We start from the raw sequence: 14,126 nt of genomic DNA, 5'->3' as shown, positions 1-14,126 counted from the left end.
AGTTTGCCCCTGCTAGTTATTAGAGTGCAGAACGTGCCATTTCAGGACTCATGTCTGATAGCTGGATTGCAGGAGGATATGTAAGCTTTTCTTCTATAGGGGCCAGAGGTGGTTTCTTTAGCCTTCTGTGTACCAGTTTGCTTGACTTTTAGTTCTACTTCATATCATAATGTTGAGTCACAGAAATGAAAATTTCATCAAATTGTATAAATGAATTATAACTTCTATAGAAACAGCAACCTTTTTAAAAACATGAGAACAAGCTCTGACTAATAACAGAAGGATCCCAGATCACTGATCTCCCAACATGAATTTCCTAAATTTTCATAGGATGAATCGGAGCATTTATGAGTACGTTACAAAAAAAAATCATAGAGAAACAGGGAGATTTAAACCATAACAATCTTTGACAAGAATGCTTTTATTGTAATGAAATCTGCATTTGAAATCTTCAGAGTACTTGCACATGAGATGTCAGGTAGATATCAGTGTGTCATATACATGCTCACAGTCATGCTAAGATCTATTAAATAGGCATACATGTGTGTACTTTGTCCTCTGAAAAAACACCAATGTGAAAGTAATTTCAGAAGAAGAGTGTAAGAAATTTAGTATTTTTCTACTATCAGAAAAAATAACACTTTTACAATGTAAAATCTACTATCTTGGAAAGCACTAAATGCTGCAAATGACTAGGTTCGGAGACAGGCAAACAGTTTGAGTCCAAGCCCACTCCCTCTCCAGTGGAACTGTTGATGTCACTATGGTATGTAACATCTAGATATAAAACTATATATACCCTTGATCAAAAATGAAGGATGAAATGGAACAGAATATTACATATTGGGCAATCTAAATCTAAAGGACCAGAGGAAAAAAGTTCATTATTACCTATTCTGTAAATGGAGAAGGATTGCTTTCTGCACTAATCTAAGGACAAAAAGGCATTTCCAGTGTGCAAATTTAAGTTCTTTATGATAAAACCAATTTTTATGCTTTCCATATATGTGGAGATGAGTCTCTACACAAGCTGATCTTTCATGTTAGATCATAATTTCATGGAGGAAAAAAAAATGTATTTTTGCAGCTAGCACCTGCCTGAAATAGGGAAGAGTACGTGTCAGGGCACTGACACCTGGGTTTTGCATGCGGAATTAGAGGAGTCAAAGGCAGTGGACATGAGAATAAGCAAGAATTCTTCATGTGTTGTGCTGTTTCTTCCATCCAGATTGTGAGATTGTATAAGCTATTGCCTCTTTCTCCACATGCAGAACTTCAGTTTCAAGACTAGAGTTGTATTCTAACCATTGAAAAACACACATGCTTAATGGCTACTTCCTCTACAGATGGAATAATAATCCATAGACAAAAGTTTCCACCAAACATGCTCATCAGGTTATTCTTTGCATATTTGACTCTTAAATATTTAAATGTGGAAATAACCCTGAAGTTATGATGGTCTTCATTTCAGTTGCTTATTTCATGTAAAGTAGGCCAGGAAATTTTTTTTCTACTTTATGGTTTCAGTAGTGCCTAAGGTAAATGGTTATATATCAGTGCAACATCCCTGCAAATGACACACAAGAAGATATGTCTGCAAGGGAAAGAATGGGTGTATGAGAGAGAAGAAAGAAGACATAACACTGATCTATAATGTATCAGCACATCTGATTTCCTTCTCACGATACTCAGATGGGTTGCAAGGCAGTAAGGGAAGTGCCTAGGTTCAGATAGCATTGACTAGATAGGTTCAGTCAGTGTTGACTGACTAGACTCAGTGTTCTGGGACTTAGAAGAAAGTGATGTTCTTGGCAGTGCAAGTGAATCTTGAGGTCTTGCATATAGCATGAGTAAAAGGAGATTCTTCCCAAGAAGTTTCTGGGCAGATGTAGTATCTCCTATTTGACATCACTAAGACACACTCGCTGTTCTTCGTTTCCCCATGCTAATTGGCAAGTGCAAAGACATTCCTTTGCAATATAGTACACATTTACTCCATGGTTAATTTCTTGTGATTCTAGCAATAAGAGCTTTTGTCTCCTCTGGGACCTGCAAGAATTGATTGTCTGGAATTTCACTGAGAAAGCAAGCTCCCTCATCAGAGAGAAACACCTGTTCTTTGTCTGCTCGCAGGCCATTTGTTCATGTTCCATGAGTCTTTTGATGTAAGGTGGAAAAGCTACAGACCTTCTGTAGATCTCTGGGGTCTGGGAGGATTGCCTGAAAAGAAGCCAATAAGTTTGAACTTATAATAATTCCTTATTATCTCTGATAAAGTGACTGCTGTGAGGCTCCAATAACAGTGGAGCAAAGCATTTGGTGTTACTTTATACATGGCAGTTGTTTCATGGTGCTCTAGCTGCTTAAATGCCTCAGCCTTAGCAATGCTAAGGACTTGTTATTTACCGCACTGTAACCCTTTCACTTAGGCCACTGAGGCAGTGTTTTCCCAGAGATTGTGTGACTGTATTTCTTCTTTACCATTCTCATGCTGTTTTTCTCATATTGTTGCTCTCACGGCCTTATCATGCAAACCCCAACAATGTTACAGAGAGTTGTCATGGGCAGCAACTACCAGTTGCATGAGACTCACCATTCTCTCCTCTCCTTTCCTCAGCTCCTTAACATAATGTAAAGCAAAGTACATGATCAGAGTTAGCCAAGATGAAAGATAGAGTTTTGTCTGTGCACATCGATAGGTGTCCACACATTTGCATGAGCTGACCATCACAAATGAATCATGAGTCTGAAGGTCACTGGAACTTTCGCAATTGTTTTTGGAAAGAGCAATTATTTTATCTATTCTATGTTCCTCTTCAGATTTGCTTACAGCTTTGAGATCAGAAAGAATGCTCTAGGCATTTCTAGGTACGTGGTCTAAAGCACCAGCTATTCTGTACAGATGAAATCAAAGTCAGCCATTACAGGTTGAAATATAAGAAGAGCAATGCATAATTGCAAGGACGAGCCTTTCCTCACTCCTCTTTGTTCACAGCTGAGCATAGTTCAGGGACACTTCTGTGAAAAAATCTTTTCTACATTAAAGAAATTCTAAGGGCAAATTCTGTCTTGGGCCCTGATAATGCAATGAGACCAGTCAGAGTCTTAGTTTCCTATAGCTTTATGAAATTTAATTTGTATCCGCAGCACAAAACTCTGAACCAGCCTAGACAGGGACTGTAGAAGATTACACTACTCAATCTGAATACTCATGATCTTTCTAATCAAACCAGGCTTTTTAAAAAAAATCCACATGCTGTCTTTCTAAATGAGATCTAAAGCTGCTAACAGTTTGGTTTAGTGAATTCATAAGACTGTTTCTTACTATTATATATTTTCAGACATATTGCAGCATTTATGAGAAAAAATTTCTTCACTTTGATTAGGAGGAAACTGAGATTTGGGGGCTGATCAGAATCATTACGGAGTGAATTAGATGTATTTCCAGTTATTCTAGCAGCTTTAGAGTGTTGATGCATGGCTATGTCTGTTGTTTGCTGAAAAGTATCAGTCTGGGAATGTATTTCATTGAGGTCAAAGTTGCCTCTGTGTATCAGATTGCTGTTTAAGCAAAATGTACTGAAATCATCTGAGATGGGACACTGTTTGTAAATTTTTTTTTTTATTACAGTGTTTTCCATAACACCTAATCTGAGATGACTGTCATTATTTTAAGTTTAGTAAGCAGTGGATGGACTTTTCACATGGAGTTTTGAAAGAAAAGAAAACTGCAGGAGAAATACGCTGTGCTAGCTAATTTCTAAAACCAGAAATCCCAAATAACAAACTATAATTTCACTGAAGCACTTAGAATAGGCAACATGGTCCATTTACTCTTGTATTTTCTGACCACGGCTGAGTAAAGATACCTTAGAGGATTCGTAAGGAACCTTTTGCTGACAGTTAAAGAAGAACTTGCGGTTTTATTTTTGCCCTATGAGGTGCCATTCAAATGTGTCCTATTTTTTCAAGTTTTAGAGACTTCTTGACTTTGTTATACTTCAAAAGTAAATTTCAATCTTCAGCTATGCAATCGATTGTGTGTTTATTCTTGTTGTAAGTTTTCAACTGAATTACATTTTCCTGGTTCTTGTATTGAGAGAAAACTATTGTATAACATATTTTGCACCATTCTTCATGTCCTCCATGATGCCCTCTCTCACCTCCTACAATCCATTTGTCACAAAGTTATTGCCGTTTGGAACCACAGGGCTTAATTCTCAAAGGATTTAGATTACAATGTGTGTGAAGGGGGAAAAATTCAAATCACTATACTCTTCAGATCTGATTTCCAAAATTCCATTGTATAGGTAACCTGCCACCATATGTAACAGCAATGTAACAGCTGTGAATACAACTTAGTGGCTCACAAACTGTATGGTAAACTCAAAGATACCAGGAGTCTTGCTGGGAAACCTGCAGGGCAGTATGAATATGGAGGAATTCCTATGCCCATCTCCTTTCTAGGGAATATTTTAAGAGAACAGAATAAATATCTTTGCATAAAATTAGTTTAGGATGACTTCCATTGCACTCTGTTAAGTAAAAGGAAAAAATGACTCAGCTCAAGCTTCATTACCATCCAATTCAACATTCACTGGTGATGCACTTTCTCCCAGATCCACTCCATGTAGTATCCAGCTGTCATAATGTTTCAATTTTATAGTAGTATATCTTTTTCTGTAGCTTTACCAATGTTCTAAACAGTTTTCATCCCCCTTACTTTATTAAGTAAAAGTTCAAAGGGTTGTTTTCTGACAAGCTGATGCCAACCTTTGAAGATACGACTTACTAGGGAGTTTCCAATGGTTTAGTGGAATGACCAGGGAATTAAGATAAGACCCAGCTGGAATATGGTGGAACCAGTATTTTCCATGAGAATGTTTTCATGCCAACATAGATCTAAGCTTGCTTCAGATGTACAGATGCCAAAGTAGCTGTTAATCAGAGCACATGAATTTACCTTTAACTAAAGATAACAAGTCTTACACTTGAATAAACCGTAGTCCAGGAAGGATGCAAATGAAAGAAGAAATGTAAAGTGCATATATAATCTCATAGAAACTGATGAGATTTCTGTATGGTTAAAACTATTAATGTATTTACCTTCTTTACTAGGCTGGGACTTCATTCCTACTACAGAATTATTTTGGCCTATTTAGGCTGGAGATCAAAAATTATATCCCTTTTTTAGAGTAAGATTCTGCAAATTTTTGCTCCAGTGGGTATTCTTCTGCCATATTCAGTGCCATTAGTTACAGGTGGAAATACACCAACAGCTCAAACTGTGATCATGGAGCAGCAAAAATGTTGTCTCCTGAGTGTGTGTGTGTGTATATATATATATATATCTTTATACACACATAAAGCAGCCAGAGAATTTTGTGTGTGTGCATTAAATACACCAGAACAGTCTCCTGAAGAAAATAACATTTAATAACATAAACCAATAACATTTTATAATTAAATCATTTTCTGAAGTTATCTGTGAGCACTGTATGTGAGATGCCTACATACAAAAAGTCTCTGTAAGGACCACTGATATTTCAGAGACTCACCAGGATAGATTAAGATGACAAAGAAGCACAACACCCAATCATAAATACATTGATTCAGTGTATGCAACTAATCTGCCAAATAAAAAACTGATAAACATCTATTATTTCTTGTTCTCAGGAATGATCTTGTTATACTTTTTAATAATTTAATATAACTTGTTTGGCACAGATTCTTGGTTCTTGACAACACTTAACATCTAACCTTGCCGATGCTCTCAGGTGCTATTTATGTTAATGGTGTTTTCTGACTCGATAATGGTTCTATGTTGTAGAATAAGTTTTCACTTTACTTTTTTAAAGAAAAATATATTAATCCTAGTGATTCTTAATAAACAAATAAATCAATTTGCAAAAGAATAAACTAAGTTTAGGTATTGCAAAGTGATCTCTCACAGTGCAGTTCTATTATTTTGATTGTACCTTTTGACAAACAGTGAAATCAGCTCAAAAACAACAACAAAAAAGTTAAAGCTTCTGGTCTACATTATGTTAGAAATGCGTGTAGAATCTTACTGGCTTTGTTTAATATAAAAACTTTCATGTACAGTATATTCAAAGATACAATATGTATTGTACAGTGTTTCTTACATGCACTCCTGCAGGACTGTATTTCCAAGCAACCTGCTACTTGCAAGACAGCAAACTTTTTCTATTGCACAAAACTTTTTACATGTTCGCCATATCTGACACACTCCCACCCAAAAGCGAACCCAAAGCATAAAAAGTGATTTATCATTATATAAGAAAGAGCTGCACCAACTGAAATTCAAGGTAAGGTCCCTTTATTTGTTCAGAGCATTACCAGCTTTACTTTTTCAATCACTTTTTAGGCAAGACTATCTTTGAGCTCTCTTGCTTTATTCTGCTAAGACTCTATTTCCTCTACATAATCTTTAGATGGCTGCACTCAGCTGTGACAGGGCTGGATGAGGACTGCAAGGTAAATTCATCAGTTGGCAGTGTATGAAAAATCACAAGTAAATGCATCACATACCTAAATGTGTGTGTATTAGTAATTATTTTTTTAGTAGCTGATGGAAATAGAGGGACTTAATATAGCAGGAACTTTTGGTACTACAGATAAAACTGATAACATTTTTAAAAGGCTTTCATTTTTAAAAACGCTCCTCCTAATGCTACTTCATGTTCAACTTCATATCCACCGGGACCCCAAGTCCTTTTCTGCCAAGATGCTTTCCAGCCGGTCGACCCCCAGCATGTACTGGTGCATGGGATTGTTCCTCCGCAGGTGTGGGAATTGGACCTGCCCTTTCCTGAGGTTTGCAAGATTCCCATCAGCCCATTTCTCCATCCTGTTGAGGTCCTTCTGGATGTTAGCACTACACACTCTGTTTTCAGTCACTCGTCCCAGTTTTGTGTCATCAGCAATCCATCAAAATTGGAGAATAAGCAAAACATACTTTCACAGAGATTTATCTCATATATACAGATATTTTAAATGAACTGTTGTTTTGAACTACCTGTTACTTCTATCGTTTATGTTGAAAGTCAAATGACGAACTACTTGGTACCAGATGTTGAACTTCTATACAGCTAAAAATAAGTAAGATAAATTTAGGTCTAGTGATTCTTCCTTTATTTGTTTTTATCCAGAATTAACTTTCCCTGTGCCTTCCCTATGATTCTGATCACTTTTTCTACAGAACTCTTCTCTTCCAGGAATCTTTGATTATTAAACAGTCATTCAAAAGCTTGCATGCACTGAGGTCAAAGATAAAATCTACAAGTTGTGAATCAGCATCTTATTTTTTAACTCTCTCCGAATTTCACCCGAGAACCTTCAAACTTTATACTTATTCACATCCTCATTCCACTGAGAACCAGTCACTTTCCTACTTGTTGTGTTACCACTGTGGTGTTTAAACATCTACTCTGTTCCACACTAATTTGGGTAGGTTCTGCTGAGTCACGAAATGCTACCCAGATACCAACCTATAGCAGTTACCTTTCATCAAAGCAAGATATCACATGAGCTTACATTTACGTCTATTTGATAAAGAAGCACTGATATGCACACTAGAAATGAATAGTGTAAATAAAAAAATACATTTCTTAAAATATTCAGATCGACGTTAAAAGGTGTCAGTCTTTAGGAACTTTTGTCTCAATTCAAATGCAGGAGTTCCAAAAGCCTGAGGAGTGAGTATTAGCAGGAGAGGCTTATAATCTTTTTTACTTTTAATTGAAAAATAATGCTATGGGGACCAAAAAAAAAAGAGTATTAATATCTTCATAATTATTTTAACATAGTGAAAATATGTCATTTTAATATAAAACATCTGAATAGGCAAACCAAATCAGGATAGGTTTTTAAAACTTCTCACACTATTCCCACTGTGTAACTTCTAACATTTGTGAATTTGCAGAACTTTTGATGCAACTATTTTGGCTGGAATTAAATTTCCTTTCAAACTGAAAAAAAAGGATATATCACAGCATTTGTTTTAGAAGAAAACTATGAAAGTGCAAGAAATAAGATAAATTAAATAAGTAAAAACAATGACAACAACAAAACTTATAATTTCCACAATATTCTTTCATAGACAATGTTAGGGTTTTGTCTCCGTTTTTATTCTAATTTGAAATTAATATAATTGACTGTTCTGTCACACCCCCCCCCAGTCTCTGAGAAATGAAACTCACATATTATTTTTATGTTTTGTGTTCCTCATTTACTCATTTCTATTATGACTAAGTCTCCAGTACCATGTATGTTTTAAGCTTCTGATTTTTAAAAAATATATTTGATTAATATCTAATATATATTTTTATAATATGTCACTTTACCACATATTTTCTCATTTTTGCAGCCCTCAAATACAGGCATAAAGTCCTGTACATTCTCTACTTCATTTAGTATGAGTATGCAGCTCTGAAGAAAAATGACACAAGATCACTAGCTGCTTATCTCAGAGAGAGGTGTGAAACTCTGAAGAACTACCCAGGAGATTTGAATTTATGCAATCCGTATTATTATGAATTTATTTCCATATTTGGAACAATGCTATAATCTTCCTTATAAAACCATTTCACACATGCACAGACTTTTATGCAAGAAGGAATGACTATGAACATGCAGTTTTACCGGCTACACAACATACTACACTGAATTTCAGAAATTTGTAACACAAATTATAAAAATGATTTCTCATTAACCTGTGCACTCAAAAGCCAACGTGAACTAGAGCTGTAATGCTTCCTCTTTGTTTGTTTGATAGTTACTTTTAAGACAAACATCACCATAGCTTTAAAATATGTTAAATTCTCACAAGAAGCATTAAGGATTAAAGACTGTATTAAGAGGAAGAAAAATCAACTTATTACTGACCTGGAAAATTTGAAATACTAAATAAGACTTTAGAGGCTAGAGAATTATAAACAATAAACTGTAATGGCTTTAGCTTTGCAACCGTTTAATAAGTTGTTTCAGACTAATGCCATTTAATTTACCATTTTTCACTTTGATTATATCAAGCGCTTTCAGCCTATGTACGTTCCAATATTTTTTACCCAAAGATTATGTGAAGCCTGTTAGATGTAGAATGAAAACAGCAGATAAAAGCTGCTGTGGTATAATACCTCTCCACTCTGTGCACTTCTAAAGCTTATATCAGATTCGGATTTTGCTTACAAGCTATCCTAGAGTTCATTTATCATTAGGTGGAAAATATTTATAAATGGAATTAAATCAAATATTCTTACAAACCCTAATCATTATGGGTGATTAAATTTCTATCCTAGACTCCATTAAGTGACTTTAGAAATATTCTTTCTACAGACTCAGGTCTGCCGTTTATTTCCCCCCTCCCCTCCATCTCCTAACACTGCAGGGTCGTGCTGGGATACTCATTAGTTTTATGCTAGCAATTCTGCCAGGCAGCCTCAGAGGCATCACCATCACCTCAGAAATCATTAATGTAACTCATGTTACAATCTAAAACTGACAAGCGTAGAATAATCATTTATGGGTTGAAACATGTTCTTCCATAAAGGAGCATTTTGGAGGAAAAAAATAAAAATGCATGTGTTCCAGTCATCCTCTGGAGACAAAAGGAGATCTTAATGAATCAGATCTGAAGCCACTTTTGTGCATATATCCTTGCCATGTCTGAGAAATAGAATCAAGTTTTTCAGACCTGTGATTTAGTTTTTGCTGACAAAGTCCGGAAACGTTGAATCACATGTGAGAGCAAAGATGCCGGATCAGGTTTGTAATCTGACTTTATATTGGCTGAGCTTGATTACATTATTTGCATATTTGTCATGATAAGTTTCACTTAAGATGTCTGCTGCCTCCCTTACCAAGTCTATATATGAGGCAATTTTTCATAAAAAAAAAAAAAAAGACGATTTTTCCTGGTCATATGTATGAAGATTCATTTGAAGTAAATAGCACTGTTCTGAGGCACTTTGAATCATTAACTGCTGATCCTGATTGGATGAGTGGGTCATTTGGGGAAGTTCGCAGAAGCTGGGTAAAAGAATTTGGGAACACAAAGGAAATGTATCTTGCATGGCTTAGTGACTTGGCCCTTCAGGCTGCCCATTCTCTTTCTGACTAACAGAAGCATATCCTCTTTTTCTTTGATCACTCACTATAGACACACATACCCTTCTAAACACCATTCTATTTCTCACCTTTTCTCCTCATAGCTCCAAGTCCATAATACTGATTTAGAATCTTTTCTCCTTTTCTCAGTTTGGCCAAGAGAGGTAAGAAGGCTGCTACCCACTGGTCCGTATGGATTCTTGGCTAAAACACATCCACATATATATCAGTGATAATATAAACAACAACAAAAAAACCCACCTTTTGAGATACTGGAGGGGCAGCTTGCCCTCATTAGCCATCACAACTAACACTGAATTCACAGATATTAGACTAAGTTGTTAAAATTCTAAGTAATAAAGTATTCCAGGTAGTAAATTCCTGCAGCACACTGAAAAAAAGAAAGGCATGAAGTTTCAAGTAACATGGGCTTTATCTTCCTGTCTCTTAATCGTTTTGTTGAGTGAATTACGCCAAACCATCTGCACAGCCTTCACCTCAGACAGAAAAGAAGTGGAGAGGCATTTGGATAATGGTGCCAAAGAGAGGATTCTCATTTACTTTTATATGCCCCAGTAGATTTCGGAATGTATCCACAAACACACCCACATTTTTATTTTGTCTGTCAAACTCCTGTATCAGCACTATTAATGGAAAGAAGATTTAGTATATTAAAATGCAAATTAAATGAACTCTGGCAGAGAATTTCTGCAGTACTTCTGTCGTTACAGTAACAATTAGCTTACAAGCTGGAGTACGCTTTACTAGAAAAAATAATATTTAGATGGCTGACTTCAGTCTGCCGTGTCATATTCAGCTTCAAGTGTAGACTATAACTAAATTGTGACTTCAGTTGCATTTTGGATGAATTAGAAGCAGAATCCAGACAGTAATTTTAAAAAGAATAGCTATGCACCTTACAAAGCAGCAGTATGGTATAAGTAGAAAAAATCTATCTAAAACAGTATATAACAGAAAACAATGCTGCAACAATTAGTAGTAGCTATGAGGAGTGTTAATGTGCAATTTTCTGTTCCTAAAAATGGCACGTATCATGTTTCGCTTGAATTAACAAGAAGCAGCAGTCCAAACCAATTTTAACTGTTTGGATGAGTTTTTCAATGGTCGTAATATGGCTTCCACTTTTTAAGAATAAAGAGGCAAAAGAAACTTTCTGGCTCTACAGAGGCGGATTGGAAAAAAATCGTTATCCTTTTTCCCCACTTCTAGTTGGGTCAGACAGGAGATTCTGAAAACAGGATATCTGGGGTATTTTGACACTTTAATTGAGGGTTGCTTCAGATTTTCAGTGGACCAGGGATTATTTGATTTTAATTGCTCTGTCTGGGAGTACTTCTTTTCCAAAAATTAGATAACACTTCTTTCAGGATTACAAGGATAACTGTGTCATTCTTGTTCCTCTGGTCCTTATCCAAAAATGCTTTGACCTTTCCTGGGGAACAATGACATGATTTTCCCACTTTTAGAACAGTCTCTTGGCGATTGTACTCTGTATATCATTATTGCTTATCAGCTAAAAAAAAATACTATTTGGCAGTTCTTCCCTTGAGTAACCAGAAGTAAATTAATTGCTAAGACAACTTTCTTAAATCAAAATATTGTTTCACTTTAAATGAAAGAACACAGAATTGAGATAATTTTATTTAAAACCTCGAATACTCCACATATCTTTATAACAGCTATAATCTACCATTCGCTAGACACAGACCAGGCAGGTCTGGCAGTTTCTGATATCAGAAAAGTTGGGTGTTTTCCATCTGATTAGATATCTGTGAAGTATCCTCTTTTGTAAGTGCTATAGCTCTTCAGCTCTGCTGGTTCCCTGCTGCTTGATTCTGGATGGGGAAAAAGCCTTTGAGGTGGCTGAAGGCAAGCACCAAAGTCTTCATAGTAATAACTCAGCCATCATCTCATTTCAGTCCAAAAGCATTCACAAAGTAATGGCTTGTCTTCATATTCTGCTTACCCCCTATTAAATTTAACCAATATATTCATATGACAAATGTCTCAATAACTGTTTTATGTATTGTGTTCATAAATTACTATTGAACAGACATATTCATTCTGAGAAAGATTAATGAAATTGAATTGTTTTCGTATAAGATCATACAGTGAACATGCAGTTGTTCTCATACTATTAATATATTCCACTCTTGTCTATCTTACAACTTATTCTATAAGCACCACAATATTTCAGTAATTTATAAGTACTATTGACTTTTGGAGGGTTGTGTAGTCAAGAACTTTGCAACAAAATGCTTTGTTATTTTTTTTTTCTCATAAAGTGGTGATGGATCAAAAATTCATTCTTGTCTCTTCTCAGATCTCTCAGTTTCAGAAACACATTGGTTTAGAAAACAATTTCAGGTGGAAAGTAGAAAGGCAATCACTTCTTACCCTTGGATCGACACCCAAGTAGCACCTATCCCAGGGACTAGAAGATGACATTAAACATAAGAACTAGATTCCTAGGCCTTAGGAGAAGAAATTATTTGTTTCACCCCAGCTGAGTGCCCTAACCATTGCTCTAGAGCAGTTTTCTGGTCTTCCTCCAGAAGAAAACGAGTGAAAAAATGTCAATTCTGTACCCAAGTGGCATGGAAATTCTTCTTACAGCTCATTTTATTTCTATGGAATAGTAAAAACCATTAGAACGTTGCATTTTGTGAGGCTGTCTGTCTGAGAGTTAGTTTCTTATTCTGAGACAAAACTGAATTCTACAGCACATTTGGATAGATAAAATAAATTTCAAAACCTTACAGTCTGAGGTAGAGAAAAAAGGAAAAACAAATTCAGATCAGTCACAAGTTCAGATGGGTACCAGAACTCCAGAATGTTCATTTTCCCACATGTTGGCCTTCCTTGAAAATTCTGGAACTGAAGTTAGTTCAATTTTTGAGTCTCCCCTGTAATATAGAAGCATGATTTCACAGCAAGATTTAGTTCCTCTTGGATCTCTCACACATACATTCCCATAAAATTTCACTTAACACATCCCTTCCATCTCGCTAAAAAAATGTGTGAATTTAGTGTGAGTTTACATTATAAAATATTATTATGTTTACAAATATTTCTCTGAGAAGAAGTGAGTACAAATCCTAAGATTTTGTCAGTCTGTCTGATGTGCACTCCCAGTGTCCAGACAGACTGTGTAGGGAGTTCAGGAGTGGAGCCAAAATGAAGAAAAATCTCCTAATGGAAAAGTCACCTGTCAGAAAAGCTGTGCCAAGGAATGTCCAGAGTATGAGGCTTGATGATGTTGTTGTCCACAAGCTATAAATATGAACAGCATCTATGAGCCAGAGATGAGAAAACCAGTAAGGATACAGAAATCAGCAGTTGGACAAGGAAATGTAAACACACTTAAATCCATGAAGAAAAAAAACTGTTTAAAAGTGAAAAGACTGGTATCCCTTTGAGACACAGAGACAAGCTTTCCCTTAGCAGCAGAAGTGGGCTTGTGGGCAGAGCCAGCTGGCTTGACAAAGACTCTCTTCATCACTATATAGGCTGCTCCATGGAAAAGCCTGCCCGGACGGCAAAGGAATGAGACTCAGACTTTACTTTCAAAACCTCCCGGATTACAGCCCTCTTTATTTAAATCTGGACCTATCATAAAGCAAATGGGAACCTTGCCAAGGACTTAGGGCTGGGATTCTACCCTTCATCAGCAACAGGAAAATATTACTATAAGTATTCATTTTTCTTATCTAAAATATGCTATACAAGCAGGGAAAGGCTGAAAATGTTTTATGGGTTACCACTGACCATGGAATAGTATGTGTTTGAGGAAGGGAGTAGGAGAAAGGGCTACTAATCATTTACAGAATATAGCTTATCATTAACATAGCCCAGGCATTTAGACCATAGTACTGACTCCAATTGTAAAAGAGATGTGCATACTTAAAAGAGCAAAGTATTTGTGGTCTATGAGAGCACAACGAGCACAAGAAGCATCTGTGTAAAATCTGTATTCA

Source organism: Caloenas nicobarica, chromosome 5 (assembly GCF_036013445.1).
Source record: "Caloenas nicobarica isolate bCalNic1 chromosome 5, bCalNic1.hap1, whole genome shotgun sequence".
NCBI lineage: Eukaryota > Metazoa > Chordata > Aves > Columbiformes > Columbidae > Caloenas > Caloenas nicobarica.
The sequence above is the reverse complement of the archived record's forward strand: the minus strand, read 5'-3'. Positions refer to the sequence as shown.